The following is a 22,362-nucleotide window of genomic DNA, read 5'->3' as shown; positions in this document are numbered from 1 at the left end:
TGTTCATGTTTCACTTCTCGTATAGTCAAATATGAGTGTTGTGAATGCTATTTAAGTCAAATTCCTTATGGAGCATACAAAAATGGTGTCAGAAGTGTGAAAGTTAGCTCAACTCCAATAATCCTACACTCGCTATAGTCATCTTTCTTGGAAGTAGGTGCCTTTTTATGTGATTATTTGGGAGCATTAATTTCTTCATCTAGGAGGGAACGTCTAAGAAATCAGCAAATAGAGACCTGATGTTTAATGATAATGGACAATTAATACAAGTGGAACATTGAGTACTGGCTGATTTTTAAATGCCGAAGCTAGTGCATCGGGCGATGATGATGAGGATGACATTGATTGGGAGGAACGTTGAATTGAGATAAATTGAAGTTTTATGTAATACCCGATCTATTTGGATTTTGGATCAGGCCCAAAATCTCAGAAGCCCAACAAAAAAAAAAAAAAATTGAAGAAGACTCCATGCGGGAGTCTCCTTCTTTCTCCCGACTGGTTCCTAATCGGAGTCGGAAATGCTGTCGGAGAGGAGTCAAACTCCTCCCCTCCGATTCTGTTTAAGAGGGGACCCTTTCCCCTTCCTCCCATCGAAAAGTCTCGAAGCGAAACAGCGAGGATCGTCGAAAATCGCTCGTGGAAGCCGTCACCGTACTCGCCATAATTTCTCACCGAAAAGGTTATCGGAGTTTGAAGTAAGCCGCAATCTCTCTTGCTCTCTTCTCTCCCTTCCTTCTCTTACCGGTGTGCACGGTCACCGGTGACTGAAGTCGTCGGATTTTGCCTAGGAAGACAACCCCTGTTCCATCCTTTTTTTTTTATTTTCTGGCACCGGTGGTCACCGCCGATCGCCGGCTTTGGGTTCCTCTGGGTTGCTCCGTCGACATCTCCTGCCGTCGGCCACCGCCGTGCCGGCTACGGTCCTAGATGGCCGGTCAAAAGGGGGGACTGTTCGATCCCCTGTTTTGCCAAAGAAGACCATGGGAAGAAGAAGGAAGAAAAAAAAAGAAAAAGAAAAAGAAAAAAAAAGAAAAAAAAAGAGAGAGACTCTCTCTCTCTTCAGTCTAAACCATTACTTTCTCTCTCTAGAATTGAACTTTTTCTCTCTAAAATTTTCTCTCTCCTCCTTTCTCTCTCTAAGAAGACTTATGGATTCCATATCATGCCATTTTTTTCCTTTCTAGGAACCTATGATCCCGAATCGATTTAGTGCCTAGGGGGTTTATCAGACTGATCATTCAGTCAACCACTTTTATTATTATTTAATTTTATTGAATATATGGAATAAAAATTGATCATGATTTAATATTTTAAATAGGATTATCTAATATATTTAAGGAAGACTTAAGATCAAGGATGATCAAGGTAAGTAGATCTTACGCTTCTTATTTATTTTTAAATCTTTATGATTTTCATGCATATGATCTTTTATTGATGAAATCTTATTTTTCATAAAATAAGAATCAGCATATGTGATATGAAAAAGTATGTTTTATTATGAATATTGATTTCATGAATATGTCTTATGAAAATAGCATGGTTATGAAGTATGAATTTTATGATTTTGCCACCTATATATATGTATGTTTTAAGAAAAAGATATAATGATTTCAAAGGTTCTCAGATAGCTATGAACGAATCCTTTCGAAAAAATCGACATCCGAAACTAACATCAATAAGAACATGATTCTGCCAGCGGATATAAAGTTGGCATATGAAATATGAATTTGTCGATTAAGAACACTGGCCCTGTCACGGGTATAAAGTGACCATAGCACGAATATCTGTGAGTAAGATTTGAAAACATGATATGGACACATGACAAGAATGATTTTCAAAATATGTTTATGAAATGTTCATGATTTATGCATGCATGATTGGTTTATCACTTATTTTATTATATGCTCTATGAAATACTTTATTTTGTATTATCTATTATTTTTTAAATATTGCATTATCATGAAAAACTTATGCTGGATCCGATAAGAAAGTATAGGTTTTACTTACTAGGCTAGTGTAGCTCATATTTTTTTTGTTTTCTTTTTGTTTGTACAGAGGAATAAGATTAGAACCGACAAAAAGAAATTCAGATTTGGAGATCTGCGATGCAAGCTTGGAAATTTTGTAGATGAAGTTTAGGTATATGATGATCACGAACTTATAGTAAATAATTATGGATTTTGAGATATGGATTTGTATTTGATTTTGGATTTAGATGCTCTGAACCAATATTGGTTTAATTATTTGATGAATAACGGAATTGAATCTTTTATTTTATGAATTTTAGATAATTCTGATAGATTGGCTTCGTGTTATCGTGGGTCCTATCCCTCGGTGGCATGGTCGTGTTATGTCCCGAATTTGGGATGTGACATTTTATATGTGCCTTTTATGAACTAGGCGAGCTTCCTTCACTGCATTTTCTCCATTGATATCTCATCAGTCCGTGCAAAGTCTGAGCTGCTTGACCTAGGTTGTTCTATAGCAGTTTAACCATTGGTCAACAATCTGAACATGTTTTGTACCAAGCCCAAGCTGTGACACCTGTTGGGTGGCAAGTTAGCTTGGTTGATTGAAACAAAGAATTGAAAGAGAAAATTTTGCATGACATTGATTTGTTGGACAGAAAAGAAGAAGGTTCAGATTTTTCACCCTTGGAGTTTGAAACTAGAAGAATCTTGAGGCAATCCTTGGAGGATATTTATTGCAAAGAGGAAATTTGCTGGAAACAGCGTTCTAAAATTAGTTGGCTTCAAAAGCATGATCGGAATACACTTTTTTTTTCATAGAGGGGCCTCTGGTCATAAGCGTCGGAATTGCATTACTTCCTTATTTGATGAGGGCGTCGAAGTTCATAATCTTATTGAAATTGCTTCATAACTGGACCTGTACTTCAAGAATCTTTTTGGATACATGCCCCCCCTCCCCCAGGCATATCCTTTGATTGGAAATCTTTTTATGATGGCCCCAAGGTTGACCTAAGCTATCTGGTTGAGGCCTTTTCTATGGAGGAGATAAAAAATGCTGTCTTTTCTTTTGGAAACTTAAAAGCTCTCGGATCCGATGGTTTAACTTTTGCTTTCTTCAAAAGATTCTGGGACATTATTGGTGATGATATAGTTGTACTTTTCAATAAATTTCACAAGGGCTTTCTTGTCCTCTAGTGGCTAAATTATGCTTATATTTCTCTGATTCTTAAGAAGAGTGAGGGCCTCATGGCTCTGGACTTTAAGCCTACCAGCCTTCTTAATGGCTTGTATAAGATCATCACTAAGTTTTTGTCCATTAGACTAATTAAAAGCCTCCCTCTTTTGATTAATGACTATCAATCTACATTTGTAAAGAGAAGATCCATTATTGAGAACTTCTTGACTACTCACGAGGTATTGGCTTATTGCCGTAGAATGGATAACAAAGGTATTCTTTGTAAGCTGAATTTTGAAAAAGCTTTTGACAAACTTAATTGAGAGTTCTTGTTCGAAGTCTTACAAGTGAAAGGCTTCCCTTCTACCAGGGGTTGTTGGATTCACAGTCTCTTATCTTCTTCTAAGGTAGCAATACTTGTTAATGAAAAGTCAGGTAATTGGGTAAGTTGCAAATGAAGTTTAAGACAGGGTGATCCTCTTTCACCGGCACTATTCATCCTCATTATTGATGTACTTTCTACCTTGCTTAATCAGGTTGGTTCTGTTGGTTTGATCGAGGGCATTGGTACTAACATTGCTTTTCGAGGTATTAAAGAACTTCAATTTGCTGATGATATGCTTCTATTCTGTGTCGGGAAGAATGTGAGCCCTTTTGCTACGAAAGCAATTCTTTTAGCCTTCGAGGGAACCTCGGATCTCAGAATCAATCTCGACAAAAGTTTGATTATATGCTTAAACATGCAAGACTTTGAAGCTTCCCTTTTTGCCTCTTGATTGAATTGCAAGAAAGGGAACTGCCTATCTCCTATCTTGGGCTTCCCCTATGTGATCAAAACCTCCAAAGCATTGTTGGTTGCCTTTGTTGGAAAAGTTAATTTCAAAGTAGCATCTTGAAAGGGTAAGCATTTATCTTGGGGTGGTAGAGTTATTCTTCTCAACTCTGTTTTATCATCCTTACCGCATTACTTCATGTCAGTATTTAGACTCCCTAAATGAGTTCTATCCAGAATTGATCAGCTTCGCCATGTTTTTTTGTGGAAGGGGGAAGAGAAGGTTAGTAGATTCTATTGCTTGGTGAATTGGGACTCAGTTTGCAGATCAAAGGAACGAGGTAGTTTAGGAAATAAAAGCTTAGAGCAAATTAACCTTGCCCTCTTGACCAAATGGGCTTGAAAATTTAATGTTGGATCTACCTCTCCATGGTGGAAGCAAATCAAAAATGTCTGTTACATGAAGAAAACATTTGGCTTGAGATCAAAGAAAAATCATAGAAAAATGTCTCCAATCTGGAAGGATGTATGTAAACATCACAATGCTTTCTGGAATTGTCTCCCATTCAAGCTTGGTGATGGATCCAAAATTCATTTTTGGGAGGATCAATGGTGTGGTCCTTCACCTCTTGCTTTTCTCTTTGATGATTTGTACCCCTTGGTTGTTAAGCAAAATTGCTCTGTGGCTTCACAATGGTCAAAGAGATCTTATTTCAGAGGATTAAAGTTAGAGGACCGCTATCTTTTCTCCAATATAGACAATTAATAAGTACTTTAAATATTTCAAAAGAAGTACCAAAATATCTATCAATTGACCTTTATTTCTTAAGAATTGATGCTTTTATTTGTATTTTGTAGGAAAGATGACTGTTAATGCAAAGAGCCCAATTCGTAGGTTAAAAGAAAGAAAATTGAGAGCAAATCGGACTCAAAATGGATCTCGAATGAAGACTCAAAGGCAGGTACAAGTCCAAACAAAAATAAGTCTAAAAGATGCCCAAACCCACTTAAATTCGGCCCAAAATCTGCTAGATGTATTATGGACCAGCCAGTCAGTCCATCGATGGTCCACAAGAATAGTGCATCAGTCTACACACAGTACAGGGGAGGGCGGAAGGCTTTGTGCACCATCGGATGGCTGAGGGAAATTTGAACACTTGATGGATGGCTGGCATCGCTCCTTCCCATATCCAGTGGTGGTGGTCCACTTACTTGATGCGATCCAATGGCTGTGAGTGATCCAAGGGCACGATCGGATGGTCGAGAGCAGTCGCCGGCTGAGAGAAGGAGTCTGAAAAGATCTTGTGCATAATCGGATGTCTCTAATTTGATTTAAGGCATGATCCAATAGCTAATATCGATCCCGACTATTATAAGGTGTTGATGAGCTTAATTTCGAGCCGTTTGATCTTGATTGGACGGCGAGCATGGGTTGAGGAGTTTGAACACGATTGAGAGCCCAATAACACTCGAATTCAACCCAGATTTCACTCTATAAAAATGGGGCTATAGGAAACAGAAGAGAGGGAGCAAAAGCAGGCAACAGAGCGAGGCAAGTGACAGTAGAAACTTTTCTTTTCTATTCTAGTGATTGTTTTAAGCTTTGGGAGAAAGGAGAGAATATGAAGGAAGAGTTGGAGATCTCTATGCGTGGCTAGACTCCTCCAACTCAGAAAGATGATGAAGCCTGTAAACGAATTCTTATTTTTTTTGTATTTAATTTTTATATAATAAAATTATACTTTTATTTTATATTTTTTTAGTTTTTTGAGGTATTGATTTAGCCTGCATGGCCTATACCTTCTACAAACGTACCATGATCTCTGGATACAGTACGTGATTAGAACAGATAGATTGGCATATGTTAGAGTAAATCTTAAATCTTGTAATTAGATTTAGATAGTTTATACTTCAAATAGATGAACTGTGATCTACGGATACGGTCCATATCTCTCAGAGATAAATTATACTAATACCTTAATTACAAGTATTAATATTGTAATATAAAAAAAAAAATTTGTTCGGTATGGTGGATTCAAAATTTTTAGATTATCTTTCTGACTTACTTTTGTTCACAAATTATTTTAAACTTACAGTTTAATTCTTGCTGTTTCATTTATTTTTTTTAATTTTTTCATAATTAATTTTTTTTTATTACTTCTTCGTCAACTAATTACCTTGATCTCGGAGGAAATGATTCCGACTTACTTTATCTATATAGTTTGAGTTGATTTTTATTTTTGACTGCCCACAACAGTAATCAACAACTTTGCATTCTCAAAATCTGTATTGCCAACATCAAGCTACCTAGAATTGCTGATGTCCCTTCTTGGAAGCTCACTACCAATGGGCTATTCACTGTGGATGAATTTTATGGCTTCACCAATAATGAGGGAATTGTATGTCCATACTATAAAGTGATTTGGAAAGCTGCTATACCTGAAAAGGTCAGGATGTTCTTGTGGCTTGCGCTTTGAAATAGACTTTATACTGCTGAATTTTTGGTGAAAAAAGGATGGCAAGTAAACTCTAGATGTATTCTATGTGGATCTAACTCTCAGACCATCTCCATCTCCTTACTAGGTGCTCCTTTGTGCATGGGATCTGGATGGATCTGCTTGTGAATCTGAACATCATTGATCGCCCTTCAAATTTACATGATTTGTGGACTGTTTGGAGGAAAAGAAAATTTAATGCCTCAATTCGAAAAGCTGCTGATCAACTCCTAGCCGCTATTTGTTAGGAAGTTTGAAAGGAGCATAATGCGAGAATCTTTAGGAAGAAACATTGTTCTAAGTTTGCAGTACTTCAGAAGATTCTCCAATGTTTTCATATCTGGTTCCACATCTCTAGGCCAAGAATTCAAGATAGCCATAAAATATTTTGGAGAAAGGTTCAACCGTTGCTTTAGCAGCTGGTAGATTCACTTTGAGTATCGACTACATTGTTGTCTTGCTGTCTCTTGAAGGATCTACATTTCATGGTGTCTCATGGAAGCATTGGGCGTGGGAGTTACTGAGCTCTGTTTTTAGAACACGTTCTCCTCTGTTTTGCTGTTCTTTGTTTTCTTTGCTAGGATAGCCTCTGCTCCTCAATTGTTCTTGTTCCTCTTCTGCTGTACATTCTTCATCTTTTATTGTACCATACTTCTTCACGCAATAAAGCTTAGGTGACTAAGGTTGGCCCTTAGTCTCCTTTTCCATGAAAAAAAAAAAAAAACAAGTCAACCAATCAGTTATGAGCACATGATTGTGGATGCCCATCAGCAATGTGTTGCCCGCTTTTTTGAAATACACAAGCAGTATACAAATAAAACTCTGAGATTAACTCCAAAAATATTCATGTGAGACATGACATGTCAAGAAGATGACCGCAATCATGGAGCTCACTGACAGATATGTTGAAAGCTTGTTCTTAAGCTTGAGAAGTAAACTTGTGAAGAAGTGCTCTCTGGATTCTAAAAATCATGCCAGATAAACTTTATATCTCATCATGAAATTAGGTAATAACCCATGTAAACCTTTTCTTCCCCTTTTCTATCCAAAAATTAGACTCTATTTATTTTTCTTTTTTGTTTTTAATGTTAGGTAAAATGCAATTTGTCTCTCAGATTGGTTAATTTGCATGGGTGCTTTCCAGGAGGAAATGGGTGCTTGTGCAGAGCAATCTTTTAAAGAGCCTATAAAGAAGTTTATAATATTTTAAATTAAAGAAGCCCCAAATGCGTGCGTGCATGCGTGCGTGTGTATGATTGCTGGAGATGGAACAGGAAGCATTTAAAATTGAGAAGATTGAAGTTTATGCATGAATAAGGATGTTAAATTAATGATTTATACAAATACCATCTTTCTTTTTGATTCTAGAATTTAAGGATTTAACTCTTTTTAACCTTTAAGGTACATGTTCAGTTCGTGCATATACATCATATGCAGTGCATTCTCCTGTATGTGCTATTTCCACTTTGATGAAATATTACTGATAAAATATACTTCTGCATCTTTTTACCATTCTAATTGATAAGCCACATCAGGAGGACTTCACTAGCTGGAGCAAATCATACAAAGCATAAATTTGAGGAAAAAAATTGGGGAAAAATTGGGGACCTGATTGATACTTAGTGTATTATGACGTAGTGAGTTATATTATGAAATGGAGGGACATTGCTTGATACTAGCTGAACACATATTGATGCGTGGTCTTCAATGTGACTTAAATTTAAAAGCTGTCTTTTCTTTTGGAAACTTAAAAGCTCCCGGATCCGATGGTTTAACTTTTGCTTTCTTCAAAAGATTCTGGGACATTATTGGTGATGATATAGTTGTACTTTTCAATGAATTTCACAAGGGCTTTCTTGTCCTCTAGAGGCTAAATTATGCTTATATTTCTCTGATTCCTAAGAAGAGTGAGGGCCTCACGGCTCTGGACTTTAAGCCTACCAGCCTTCTTAATGGCTTGTATAAGATCATCACTAAGTTTTTGTCCATTAGACTAATTAAAAGCCTCCCTCTTTTGATTAATGACTATCAATCTGCATTTGTAAAGAGAAGATCCATTATTGAGAACTTCTTGACTACTCACGAGGTATTGGCTTATTGCCGTAGAATGGATAACAAAGGTATTCTTTGTAAGCAGAATTTTGAAAAAGCTTTTGACAAAGTTAATTGAGAGTTCTTGTTCGAGGTCTTACAAGTGAAGGCTTCCCTTCTACCTGGGGTTGTTGGATTCACAGTCTCTTATCTTCTTCTAAGGTAGCAATACTTGTTAATGAAAAGTCAGGTAATTGGGTAAGTTGCAAATGAAGTTTAAGACAGGGTGATCCTCTTTCACCGGCACTATTCATCCTCATTATTGATGTGCTTTCTACCTTGCTTAATCAGGTTGGTTCTGTTGGTTTGATCGAGGGCATTGGTACTAACATTGCTTTTTGAGGTATTAAAGAACTTTAATTTGCTGATGATATGCTTCTATTCTGTGTCGGGAAGAAAGTGAGCCCTTTTGCTGCGAAAGCAATTCTTTTAGCCTTCGAGGGAACCTCAGATCTCAGAATCAATCTCTATAAAAGTTTGATTATATGCTTAAACATGCAAGACTTTGAAGCTTCCCTTTTTGCCTCTTGATTGAATTGCAGGAAAGGGGAACTGCCTATCTCCTATCTTGGGCTTCCCCTATGTGATCAAAAACCTCCAAAGCATTGTTGGTTGCCTTTGTTGGGAAAAGTTAATTTCAAATTAGCATCTTGAAAGGGTAAGCATTTATCTTGGGGTGGTAGAGTTATCCTTCTCAACTTTGTTTTATCATCCTTACCGCTTTACTTCATGTCAGTATTTAGACTCCCTAAATGAGTTCTATCCAGAATTGATCAGCTTCGCCATGTTTTTTTGTGGAAGGGGGAAGAGACGGTTAGTAGATTCTATTGCTTGGTGAATTGGGACTCAGTTTGCTGATCAAAGGAACAAGGTAGTTTAGGAATTAAAAGCTTAGAGCAAGTTAACCTTGCCCTCTTGACCAAATGGGCTTGAAAATTTAATGTTGGATCTACCTCTCCATGGTGGAAGCAAATAAAAAATGTCTGTTACATGAAGAAAACATTTGGCTTGAGATCAAAGAAAAATCATAGAAAAATGTCTCCAAGCTGGAAGGATGTATGTAAACATCACAATGCTTTCTGGAATTGTCTCCCATTCAAGCTTGGTGATGGATCCAAAATTCATTTTTGGGAGGATCAATGGTGTGGTCCTTCACCTCTTGCTTTTCTCTTTGATGATTTGTACCCCTTGGTTGTTAAGCAAAATTGCTCTGTGGCTTCACAATGGTCAAAGAGATCTTATTTCAGAGGATTAAAGTTAGAGGACCGCTATCTTTTCTCCAATATAGACAATTGATAAGTACTTTAAATATTTCAAAAGAAGTATCAAAATATCTATCAATTGACCTTTATTTCTTAAGAATTGATGCTTTTATTTGTATTTTGTAGGAAAGATGATTGTTAATGCAAAGAGCCCAATTCGTAGGTTAAAAGAAAGAAAATTGAGAGCAAATCGGACTCAAAATGGATCTCGAATGAAGACTCAAAGGCAGGTACAAGTCCAAACAAAAATAAGTCTAAAAGATGCCCAAACCCACATAAATTCGGCCCAAAATCTGCTCGATGTATTATGGACCAGCCAGTCGGTCCATCGATGGTCCACAAGAATAGTGCATCAGTCTACACACAGTACAGGGGAGGGCGGAAGGCTTTGTGCACCATCGGACGGCTGAGGGAAATTTGAACACTTGATGGATGGCTGGCATCGCTCCTTCCCATATCCAGCGGTGGTGGTCCACTTACTTGATGCGATCCAATGGCTGTGAGTGATCCAAGGGCACGATCGGATGGTCGAGAGCAGTCACCGGCTGAGAGAAGGAGTCTGGAAGGATCTTGTGCATAATCGGATGTCTCTAATTTGATTTGAGGCATGATCCAATAGCTAATATCGATCCCGACTATTATAAGGCATTGATGAGCTTAATTTCGAGCCGTTTGATCTTGATTGGATGGCGAGCATGGGTTGAGGAGTTTGAACACGATTGAGAGCCCAATAACACTCGAATTCAACCCAGATTTTACTCTATAAAAATGGGGCTATAGGAAACAGAAGAGAGGGAGCAAAAGCGGGCAACAGAGCGAGGCAAGTGACAGTAGAAACTTTTCTTTTCTATTCTAGTGATTGTTGTAAGCTTGAGGAGAAAGGAGAGAATATGAAGGAAGAGTTGGAGATCTCTATGCGTGGCTAGACTCCTCCAACTCAGAAAGATGACGAAGCCTGTAAACGAATTCTTATTTTTTTTGTATTTAATTTTTATATAATAAAATTATATTTTTATTTTATATTTTTTTATTTTTTTGAGATATTGATTTAGCCTGCATGGCCTATACCTTCTACAAATATACCATGATCTCTGGATACAGTACGTGATTAGAACAGATAGATTGGCGTATGTTAGAGTAAATCTTAAATCTTGTAATTAGATTTAGATAGTTTATACTCCAAATAGACGAACTGTGATCTACGGATACTGTCCGTATCTCTCAGAGATAAATTATACTAATACCTTAATCACAAGTATTAATATTATAATATAAAAAAAATAAAATCTGTTTGGTATGGTTGATTCAAAATTTCTAGATTATCCCCTGACTTACTTTTGTTCACAAATTATTTTAAACTTACAGTTTAATTCTTGCTGTTTCATTTATTTTTTTAAATTTTTTCATAATTAATTCTCTTTTATTACTTCTTCGTCAACTAATTGCCTTGATCTTGGAGGAAATGATCTCGACTCACTTTATCTATATAGTTTGAGTTGATTTTTATTTTTGACCGCCCACAATAGTAATCAACAACTTTGCATTCTCAAAATCTGTATTGCCAACATCAAGCTACCTAGAAATACTGATGTCCCTTCTTGGAAGCTCACTACCAATGGGCTATTCACTGTGGATGCATTTTATGGCTTCACCAATAATGAGGGAATTGTATGTCCATACTATAAAGTGATTTGGAAAGCTGCTATACCTGAAAAGGTCAGGATGTTCTTGTGGCTTGCGCTTTGAAATAGACTTTATACTGCTGAATTTTTGGTGAAAAAAGGATGGCAGGTAAACTCTAGATGTATTCTATGTGGATCTAACTCTCGGACCATCTCCATCTCCTTACTAGGTGCTCCTTTGTGCATGGGATCTGGATGGATCTGCTTGTGAATCTGAACATCATTGATCGCCCTTCAAATTTACATGATTTGTGGACTGTTTGGAGGAAAAGAAAATTTAATGCCTCAATTAGAAAAACAGCTGATCAACTCCTAGCCGCTATTTGTTAGGAAGTTTGAAAGGAGCATAATGCGAGAATCTTTAGGAAGAAACATTGTTCTAAGTTTGCAGTACTTCAGAAGATTCTCCAATGTTTTCATAGCTGGTTCCACATCTCTAGGCCAAGAATTCAAGATAGCCATAAAATATTTTGGAGAAAGCTTCAACCGTTGCTTTAGCAGCTGGTAGATTCACTTTGAGTATCGACTACATTGTTGTCTTGCTGTCTCTTGAAGGATCTACATTTCATGGTGTCTCCATGGAAGCATTGGGCGTGGGAGTTACTGAGCTCTGTTTTTAGAGCACGTTCTCCTCTGTTTTGCTGTTCTTTGTTTTCTTTGCCAGGATAGCCTCTGCTCCTCAATTGTTCTTGTTCCTCTTCTGTTGTACATTCTTCATCTTTTATTGTACCATACTTCTTCATGCAATAAAGCTTAGGTGACTAAGGCTGGCCCTTAGTCTCCTTTTCCATCAAAAAAAAAAAAAAAAGAAGCAAGTCAACCAATCAGTTATGAGCACATGATTGTGGATGCCCATCAGCAATGTGTTGCCCGCTTTTTGGAAATACACAAGCAGTATACAAATAAAACTCTGAGATTAACTCCAAAAATATTCATGTGAGACATGACATGTCAAGAAGATGACCGCAATCATGGAGCTCACTGATTGTTGTCTTGCTTCGACGGATCATTACTTCATTAAGCCAACATTCTAAGATTATATTTGTTATATATATATTGCTCCAAAATTACTCTTTCTTGTTTATCTCCCGTGACAGTTTGGAATTCTGATTCGGGTGAATCTCTATTTTGAGGAGATTGGTTTTTTCTTTAAAAGGAGGCCGCGGCATCCTTCTTTTGTGTGCGGATTCGAGTATGCGGTGGAGGTTCCAGGGTTTCTTGTGCGATTTGGCTTTCTCCCGCTGCTGTTCCTGTGCGGGCCTGCTTCCTGGTTTTCTCCCGCTTGTGCTCTTGTGCGGGTTTGCTCTCTGGCCTTCTCCCACTTGTGCTCTTGTGTGGGTTTGCTCTCTGGCCTTCTCCCGCTTGTGCTCTTGTGCGGTTTGCTCCCTGGCTTTCTCCCGTTGGTGTTCTGTTGGTGTTCTACCTGTCTTCTTCCTTCTCGGTTTCACGGATGCCCTGTGCTGCTTCGGTTGGTAAGGAGGTATTCATCTTGATTTTTTGCCGAGGATTGAGAAAGGTATCTTCACCTTAGGTATTATTTTACCTTGATCTATTGCCGAGGCTGAGATTGGTAGATCCGATTGGATCTTGGTTGCCTTCTATTCGATATTCTGTTGCTTTCTTGTTGGTTTCGGATAAAGGTATTTTATATCTCATATTGTACCTATTTTTCAGGATGGATTTATAGTGGATTGCTCCTCCTCCCGTGGATGTAGGCTTCTTGTGCCGAACCACGTAAATCTTGGTTTCTTTGTCTTTGTTTATTTATGCCTGCAATGCGTTTGGTGAATTGTCTCAAAGAGATTAGATTTAGATCAAAAGTCTAGGTCGATCCAATCCGGTGCGCATGATCTCAACAATATTCAAATATGTAAGTTATCTTCTTGGTGATGGAATAGCACTTCAATATTTTTATTGTCATCATTGCAAGCATCTCTACTGACTCATCCAGTATTGATTATCTTATCTGATCAACAGTGCATATCTTTTATTAACAAAAGCTTCTGTAAGCTAGCACCATTAGTAGTTGCTAACAATCCGTTGTTTGTTGTAGTCCCATATGCGAAGAAATAAGCAGAGAGTATCCTTCCAGACACGCGTCATTAGAATAATGGCATCCGATGACAAAAAAAAAAATGCTTTATTAGATTAGTTTTTCTGCAGAATGGAGAAAAGTTTACACCAAGGAATTGAAGGAAATTCAGCTGATACATTGCCCTGTGGTTCTTGATGCATCCTATCAACAAGTTGGTTGACATTCTGGAGTGCAACTCCAGACCGAGTTTATGATGATCAAGCCAACGAGAAGCCTTTTAATGCTTTCTAAGCAACCTGTACCCATGGCATGCAGTAAATATACGGCTAAAACTAAAGAATGAAGTACAAAGCCATAAATATGATGAAGGTGCTCTTTGCTAATTCAAGAAACCCAATCCTTAGCTCTGATGCCATGTGAATAACTATGTATTTGCAATTCAAGAATTACAAGGAAACAAGGAAGAGGGGAAAAAGTACAAAGTGCCCTTTCATTCGTTGGTATGCTCTCAAACTTCAGCTTGAGCTTTTTTTTTTTCCTCTCTTTCTGTTGATTGAATACGAGGCTGAGAAAACCTCAGCCACCTGAAGCTTTATTAAAAGAAGAACAGGAAAGTTTCAGATACAAATGTTGCCTCTACTCAGCGAGAACCAGGGGGATCTAAAACATAATTTTTCGATCTCAGTAATATAACACACAGAACACTTCTACTTTTATAGTAAATTAAATGGTCATCACTTCTGGATTTTTCAGATGGGCAATTGAAACCCCTGGTGAATTGAAGAATCCTCAAGGTCAACTAGAGATCCTGTAACAGTAATGAAACATTTCCTATCTTGTTCCAGATCCTTCCAAAAGAGGATGCAGCTTCTGATTGCACAAGGTAGACCACTCAACGAAAAGTGTGAGTCCTTTCACGGCTATAAAGGGAATCAAACTACTTTTGCCAAGAAAAATTCCGTATTTCCTTTTATTCAAGCAAATCCAAGCGAAGGCAGCGTAAAGCACCAGAATAACTGGTTGTAGAGGCTTTGAGAAGGTCCTCCTCCTCCACGATAGACTAAAATCCTCAAAAGAAGACTGTGGATGAAGCACCCCAGCAAAGAGAACACAGCTTTCCAAATTGTTGAGGAGAAGAAACAGGTTGAAAATAAATGATCTACAGACTCCTCTGCATGACCATAAAGAGCACTGCCACCCAGCTTTTTTCCAGTCTTCTTCCGCAGCAGCTCATGAGTATTCAATCTATCTTTTCTTGCTGCACAACCAAAGAAAGCACTTAAATTTGAGTGGCACACTGAGTTTCTAGAGATGTTTGGCAAACCTGCATTTGATGCCTCTTGTGTTGATGAAGTTATATAAGGACGCAGTTGTAAAGGAACCATTAGAATCCAATTTCCATAACACCTTGTCAGTTTCTTGACTTGGCGGAGCATGTGCAAGAATTCAGTGTGAACCATCAAATTTATATTGTTTGGATGGCCGTCGGAAATCAAGGTACGCTGGAGGAGCTCCTGGGTTCAGCTCATCATTGCGCTCTGCAGGGAGAATTGGCACGAGAGGTATTCTACAATTTCCCCTAATTAAGAAAAGTTCCTCCATCCAAGCAATCCTCTAAAAAATTCTTCACACTTTTAAACGTGGGGAAAAGTGATGCTCTGCAAAGGAAATCTGGGCAGCCATAGAATCATCTTGTCTTCTCTTGCTCCTCTCTTTTGATATTATGATCTTCACCGTGCTCTTCCTGTAACCACTTACCTCTTTCCTTTTCCTTCATTGCAACCATTTTCTCATTATTTAAATAAATTGGGGGAAGGTTTTGCTCCCTCCTTACATATCAAAAAATAAAAAAAAAGGGTGGGCGTGTACATTTGTTCTCTCTTTTTTACTATTTGCTGCTCATCAAAAATGGTTTTGGGCAAACAATTACTACCAATTTGAAGCCTTGAGTCAATCTTTAAATGCACGAACAAAATAAATCCATAGCAGGTCGAATTTGTTTTCAAGACTAAAGGAGCGAGGCAAACCATATGGCAAGATAACAAAGGGATGCATATCTCTTGATTCTTGTTTTGTCGGCAAGAACTGGGAGTTAGGGATAGTTCTTAGTTTTATCTAGCCCATTCCTTTTTTTGCGACTCATTTGGGTATGGGAATGATGATTCTCGTGGGCGTTGTGTTTCCATGAAAATAATCCATAACCGGAGAGCTTGGGTATCATTTCCTTGCTTGTTGGATATACATCCAGGCAATAATGAAGATAGGTTTTGCCTACATATTATATCTATTTAAAATTGGTTGTATTTTAAAAAGACATATAGTAATATATATTGCATATTGCAAAATATAACATGATATATATTTGTATTATGTACTAATGTTACATATATTATAATCACTCTATCTATTATACAAGAGACTATATTCTCTCATAATTTTATATTATATATTTGACAACTATTATATTATTAAATCATCTTATTATTATGGTATTATAATTATATTGTTATTTTTTATATTCAACATACATAAAAATATAATATTTCCTACTGGCCCATAATATAGTTTTATATATTACGTTCATGCTAAAACTGTATTATTAACTACCATTTTTATTATATTATAATTATAAATATAATCTATCTAATAACATTTGTGAATAATATTCTTGTCATATATTAATACTATATTTATATTAGACTATTCTTGTATTATTAAATTATATTATGCTAACAATAACATTATAATAATTATTATGTTCTTTCAATACATGAATATGGTTAAGTACGCCATCTATAAAGAGATAGAAGTAGTACCGGTTGATGATAAATTGAAAGAAGGATGGCTTAGAGTGTTTGGGTATGTATGCAAAGAGATGCATCATTACTAAAAAGTGATTTGATATACATGGAAAGAAAAAGGAAAAAAGATAAATCACAAATCATATAGAAAGAAATAATAAGGAAGAATTAGATAACACTGTCTCTTAAAAAGTATAACATAAACAAAATGGAATGGAGAAATAAGATTTACATAGCCCACCTTAGCTAATTTGAGATAAAGGCTAAATGTAGTTATTAAAATATGATCATTAAAATATTATATTATATGCAATATTGTTTATATTGCATTATTTTTAAGCACTATAATAATATTAATAGAAGATTAATGTTTTGTTATAATGTTAATATTTGCATTATTATATTTATAGTACAAGTATCATTGAATAATTTTTATATTCTATTATAATAATTATAGAAATTATAAATTATATAGCATCATGTATTATGTATTACATTATATTAATTCATCACATAATGATAAGTGTTATTATTTAATAGTAATATAATATGAATAATAATACTAATTATACTAGTGGTAGCATTACTAATATAAATACTACTCAATTTTCATTTACATAATATAATAATAATAATAATAATAGTAATATTTGTTATAAAAAATATAACAGGTTATATGCTACAAGGTTTATTCCATTCGCTTGAGACAAAGGGTGAAAGTAGACTGAAAAATATCTATTTAGATACATTTTTTTATCCAAATTAATTAAAATATAAATTAAAATTTAAGCATTTGACTAATATCTGTATCGGTATTTATATCTATAAAAAAAATAAATATGGATAGACAACTATCTGATGCATATCTAAATATCCAATTCTATTTGATAATTCTATTTAATTTTATGTAGCATCCATGAATTTTTAAAGAAAATATATGATGACATAGACATGCTATTAGCTTGATTTGTTTTCCACTTAGTAATATCTTTATTCTATGGTCATAAAATTTATTTATTTGACTTATGTTTAAATTTTTGTTCATACTCCTAATATCTAGCTTTTATTCATATCCATTTAAAATAAATATAGATGTAAATTTTTGCTTCTGATAAATATCCATATCTATATTTGCATTCGTCAAATAAAATAAATATGTTATAGGTATATTGGTATCCTGTTTGATTTCAAGTCTATCTTTAGATTATATGGCTTATCCAAACTGAAGAATTGGGTCATTATCCAAGGACTTATTTCCTAGAAACAAGAAAAACAATCTTGATTTCTTTTCCTAGAAACCAAATTTGGCTTCAGAATGATGTTGTTTACATGTCTCTCCTGCCCAAGACTTATATGCTAACCTCCTTTTCTTCTTCTTTCTTGTTTTCATTTATTTATTTATTTATTTTGAGAAGTAGAATTTGGTCCAATATAGGAGTAAGGGTATGATAAAACCTATAATTCCATCATAGAGCTATAATAGATACATCTTAGTCTATTTTTTTGGTAAGAATACATCTTAGTCTATTTAACAATTTTTATTATTGCATCATACAGATAATCTTGAGGTGCTTATGCTTGTCTTCTTATAGGTAGGGTATCTTGTATGACATCAGGTATTTTACTGCTATTGTATCATTTTGCTAGTGTGACATAAAAACAAAAACTCCCAATTCTAATAAAACATTATTTCATTTATGAGCAAAATGGTAGCAAATATAGATAGTGAATCATATACAAGTAGCAAAACAACATAAAGGAACAATAATTCAAAAAGCTCTTGAGTTCAGATCCATACATATTTGGATTGGAGGCACTCCAACCATCACTCGGAGATATGGAGAGAGATCATACTACAAATGCAGCACCGTCCATAATTGCTTAGCCATGCTTGTGGCTACTCTTTTCATGACAAAATTCAGCTTGGCAAATTTTTTTGCTGATTCTATATAAATATAATCACATATTTTGTCAAGGAATTGAAGATAAGCAATTCTGATATCCTTTTTGACCAACATCATGCCAACAAAACCCCAGAATCCAATGACAAATCCCAATACCGAGCTGCCATAAATCCACATCATCTCACAGTCATCTTCATCTACTTCTTCTTCTTCTTCTTGATGTGTAGATGCATTAGTAGGGCATTCTGGCAGTGGCTGTCCACAAAGATAATGATTGCCGATATAGGTGGAGGGATTATTGAAGGTCAGAAATTGTTTTCCTGATGTATTCTTCCTGACAAGTTGTTATATGACAAGTTCAAGTTACTTAAGTAATTCAAAGCAAGCATGGTTTGGGGAATTGGGCCAGAGAGATCGTTGATAAATCGAGTGATTCCAACTGCCTCATGTTACAAATATTTTCTGGAATTTTTCCAATGAAATGATTCTCTGACAAGTTCAAGAAATGCAATCCATGAAGATATGTTATTTCATCAGGGACCTCTCCAGAAAGATTGTTGTGTGATAGGTCAACGCTTGTAACCAGTAAAAGCACACTAGTGTACTCAAGTTCTAATCCTTTTGTAATTATCAATAGACTCTCATGGTAAAATGATGTGGTGATCATACCTGAAAGCATCGGTTGGCTTCTTTCTTGTATCTCAGCCATTATAGAAAAATGCCCAAAAGATGATGGTAGATTTCCTGAAAAATTATTGCAAGCCAAGTCCAAAACCTGAAGAGAAGACAAACTCGATATTTGCATTGGGATATTACCATTAAAAAAATTTGATCTTAGACGAAGTACTCTTAGAGATGAGAGGCTTTCTCCAATCCATGTGGGTATGCTGCCTGAGAATCTGTTTTCACCGAGATCAAGAACAACCAATTTTTTACAAAGTCTCAAGAAAGAAGGAAATTTACCAGATAATCGATTATTTCTCATGTGCAAAGATTGGAGTTTAATAGGATATGCCACCATGCTGGAAGTATCTTCTACTTTTTTGTTTTTTGGAATATCAAGGATTCCTGGATGTGGTTTATTCCAGCAGTCCGGAAGTCTTCCAGATAAGTCATTATTGGAGAGGTCAACAACCTCCAAAGAAGTCCAATTGCAAATCCAGCTGTCTGGAAATCCTCCAGATAACTCATTATTGGAGAGGTCAAGAACCTTCCAATAAGTTTGATTGAAACGAACTGTGGGATACTTCCATTTAAATGGTTGTGGGACAAAGATAGTACTACAAGGCTTTCAAAAAAGCTCAAAGGAATGGGTCCAGAAAAAGAATTATTGGAGAGAATCATGTAAGAAGCCTTCAGATTAGGTATTGGACCAGAAAAACAGTTGGAGCTCAGGTCAAGATATGCATAAGTATGGCTCCCTAAAAAACTTGGTAGCTGTCCTTCCATACAATTATGTGATAAATTGAGGTAATATATATCCATCTTCCAGAACCATGATGGAATCTTGTCTGAAATTCCAGCTTCATTTAGGCGCAACATAAACAAATTTGTTTGGGTTCGAAGCCAAGCTGGAAATTTAGGTCCCACATGGCAAGAGCTCATATAAATACAGAAAGCATTGAAAGAAGGAACCCAACTATCACTTGAGATCATGTTCAAGGAGTTGTAAGATAGATCCAAAAAATCTAATCTTGTGAGGTTGGAAAAGTGCACTTCAGTCAAGTATCCTGTGAAGGAGTTGGAAGACAAATCCAACATTTTGAGTTCAGATAACTTGCCCAAACTTTCTGGTATTTGCCCGGTAATATTATTAAATGATAAATTTAATAGCTGCAAGTGAACCAAGTTTCCAATAGTTTCTGGTATCCATCCCCTGATATGGTTAGAGGACAAATCCAATACCTCCAAGTTAATGAGGTTCCACATGCTTTTTGGTATTTCTCCACTAATTTGATTGCCTCTCAAATATAAGCACCTCAGTTGGCTAGAATTCCCCAATATTTCTTCCGGTATACATCCTTTGATCTGGTTATCAGACAAATCTAATACCTCCAAGTTGAGGATGTTCCCCATGCTTTTTGGTATTTCTCCACTAATTCTATTTTCAGACAAATATAAAGCCTCTAGATGGCTATGATTTCCCATGTTTTCTGAAATTTCACCGCTAATTTGATTGCCAACCAATGCCAAGAGCCTCAATTGGCTAGGATTCCCAAACATTTTAGCAGCATGCCCAGAAATTTGGTTTTCAGATAAATCTAAATACTCCAGGTGCGTATTATTCCACAAAGATTGTGAAATGCCTCCAGTAATTTGGTTCCGACAGAAATCCAAATGCTTTAGATGGTTGAGATTCCCCAACATATCTGCTACAGTTGATATCCTCCCATGAAATGAACAACCTTGGAGATCAAGTTGAACAAGGCTGCTAATATTAAGTAGCCAATGGGGGACGGTAGAAATAGTATTGTAAGAGAGATCGAGCACGGTGAGAGAAGTGAAGTTTACATGCTGTAAAGTAGAAGGAATACCAGGAAGTCTGGTAGCAAATAATTTCAAGGCCAATAGAGAAGGGTGCATGTTGATTTCATGAAGCCAATTTGATGCCATGGAGAGGTCAGCAAAACTCAAGTCAAGGTATTGCAGAGAAGTGATTCTGGAGAGCCATTGAAGGTCATTAACACGTAGAGCTATTGGATAATATTCAGTGTACCCGTACCATTTGTCAAGAAAAGGGTACCCACCCCCAAGATCTAGATGGTGCAAGCTCGAGAGATTTCCAATCTGGCGAGGAACGGATCCGCTGAACCAAGCCTTGGAGAGGTTAAGGTACTCCAAGTGCATAAGAGAACCAATGAATTGAGGGATGGGTGCAAAAGAAAAGTTGTTCATGCTCAAATCCAAATACCTCAAATATATCAAGCTAGATATCGAAGGATTTACCTTACTTGGTTCAGGGATTTTTCCAGTTCCATATATCAGATCATAACCAGATGGGTATTTGAGGTCAAGCGTTACCACATGACCGGTGGTGTTGTCACAGCCAACAGCCCTCCACTGGCAACAGTCTTGGCCCGTCCAAGAAGAAAGCCACTCACCAGGATCATAGATATCTGCTCTGATGGCAAGGAGAGCTCTCCTTTCGTGCTCTATGCAGCTGTCCCCCACCTTGGAGCCATCTTCACTGTCCAGGCAGAGGCAGAATGGGATGACTCCCACGCATAGGAGGATCCCAATCAGCATGACATGCTCCATAATGAGGGATCTCCTATTGTATGGATCACTGGACATAAGAGGAAGTCCTACGACCAGCCTGAAGAAATTGAAACGGAGAGGATAGAATATGAGAGGTTGCATGGAGGCCGTCGACCAACATCTCTCAGAATTTATAAGGGCGGAATTGCACAAGCCCGGTTGCAGTGTAATTTTCTTCCCATGCCAGACTTGGTAAACTTTCCATGATTGGTGCCGACTGGAATCGAAAGTGGGATGGAGTACTTGCCGTGCTCGCACCGCAGGGTATCCGCGTTCCTGGGGCATTAGCTGTCCGTTTTCGGTACAGTTGTATATTGTAGTCGCTTTCACGAACGCCGTCGACATTGCCAGGATACTATTCCAAAAGAACTGGAATGGAAAAGATGAGGCATCAGAGGATGCATGGAGACCACTCATCGTTTTCAAGGATTTATATGGAGGAATTCGTTGCTCACTATATTGTCGTTTTATTCTTTAAGTCAAAGTTGATAGCTGGCTGGGACTTGGTGAGCTTTAATCCACAGATAATGAGGTGTGGAAATGGTGCTTCATACGACAAGGATGAAGCATGTGCTATACTTTGGAGATACTAACAAAGTTTCCACTGAAGACAAGGTGCAGTGGTAGTATTATCATCATTGTTAAAATATAATATTTATTTTTTTTAATTTTTAAATTATGTAAGTTTTGATTTAGTTTGTATGTTGGGTGCATATATAATTAAGCTCATATATATTTGGGCTCATATTGTCATAGTGGCTTATATATTGATGTATCAATTTTTGTAAGATGTGGTAGCCTCATACATAAGAGGCCTTATGTATTAAGAAAAAGAATGAAAGAACTCTAGATCTATATTCTCCCTCAATTTTTATCTCATTCTCCACTTCAATCTTCTCCTAAATTTCATCAAGTTGG

General features: G+C 36.6%; 1 pseudogene; it reads right to left on the bottom strand.

Moving 5' to 3' along the window:
* Window positions 1–14,804: 14,804 nt before the first annotated feature.
* LOC140857448 (receptor-like protein EIX1) lies at window positions 14,805–21,622 on the bottom strand (annotated as a pseudogene).
* Window positions 21,623–22,362: the final 740 nt, after the last annotated feature.

Source organism: Elaeis guineensis, chromosome 4 (assembly GCF_000442705.2).
Source record: "Elaeis guineensis isolate ETL-2024a chromosome 4, EG11, whole genome shotgun sequence".
Classification (NCBI taxonomy): domain Eukaryota; kingdom Viridiplantae; phylum Streptophyta; class Magnoliopsida; order Arecales; family Arecaceae; genus Elaeis; species Elaeis guineensis.
The sequence above is the reverse complement of the archived record's forward strand: the minus strand, read 5'-3'. Positions and strand labels throughout refer to the sequence as shown.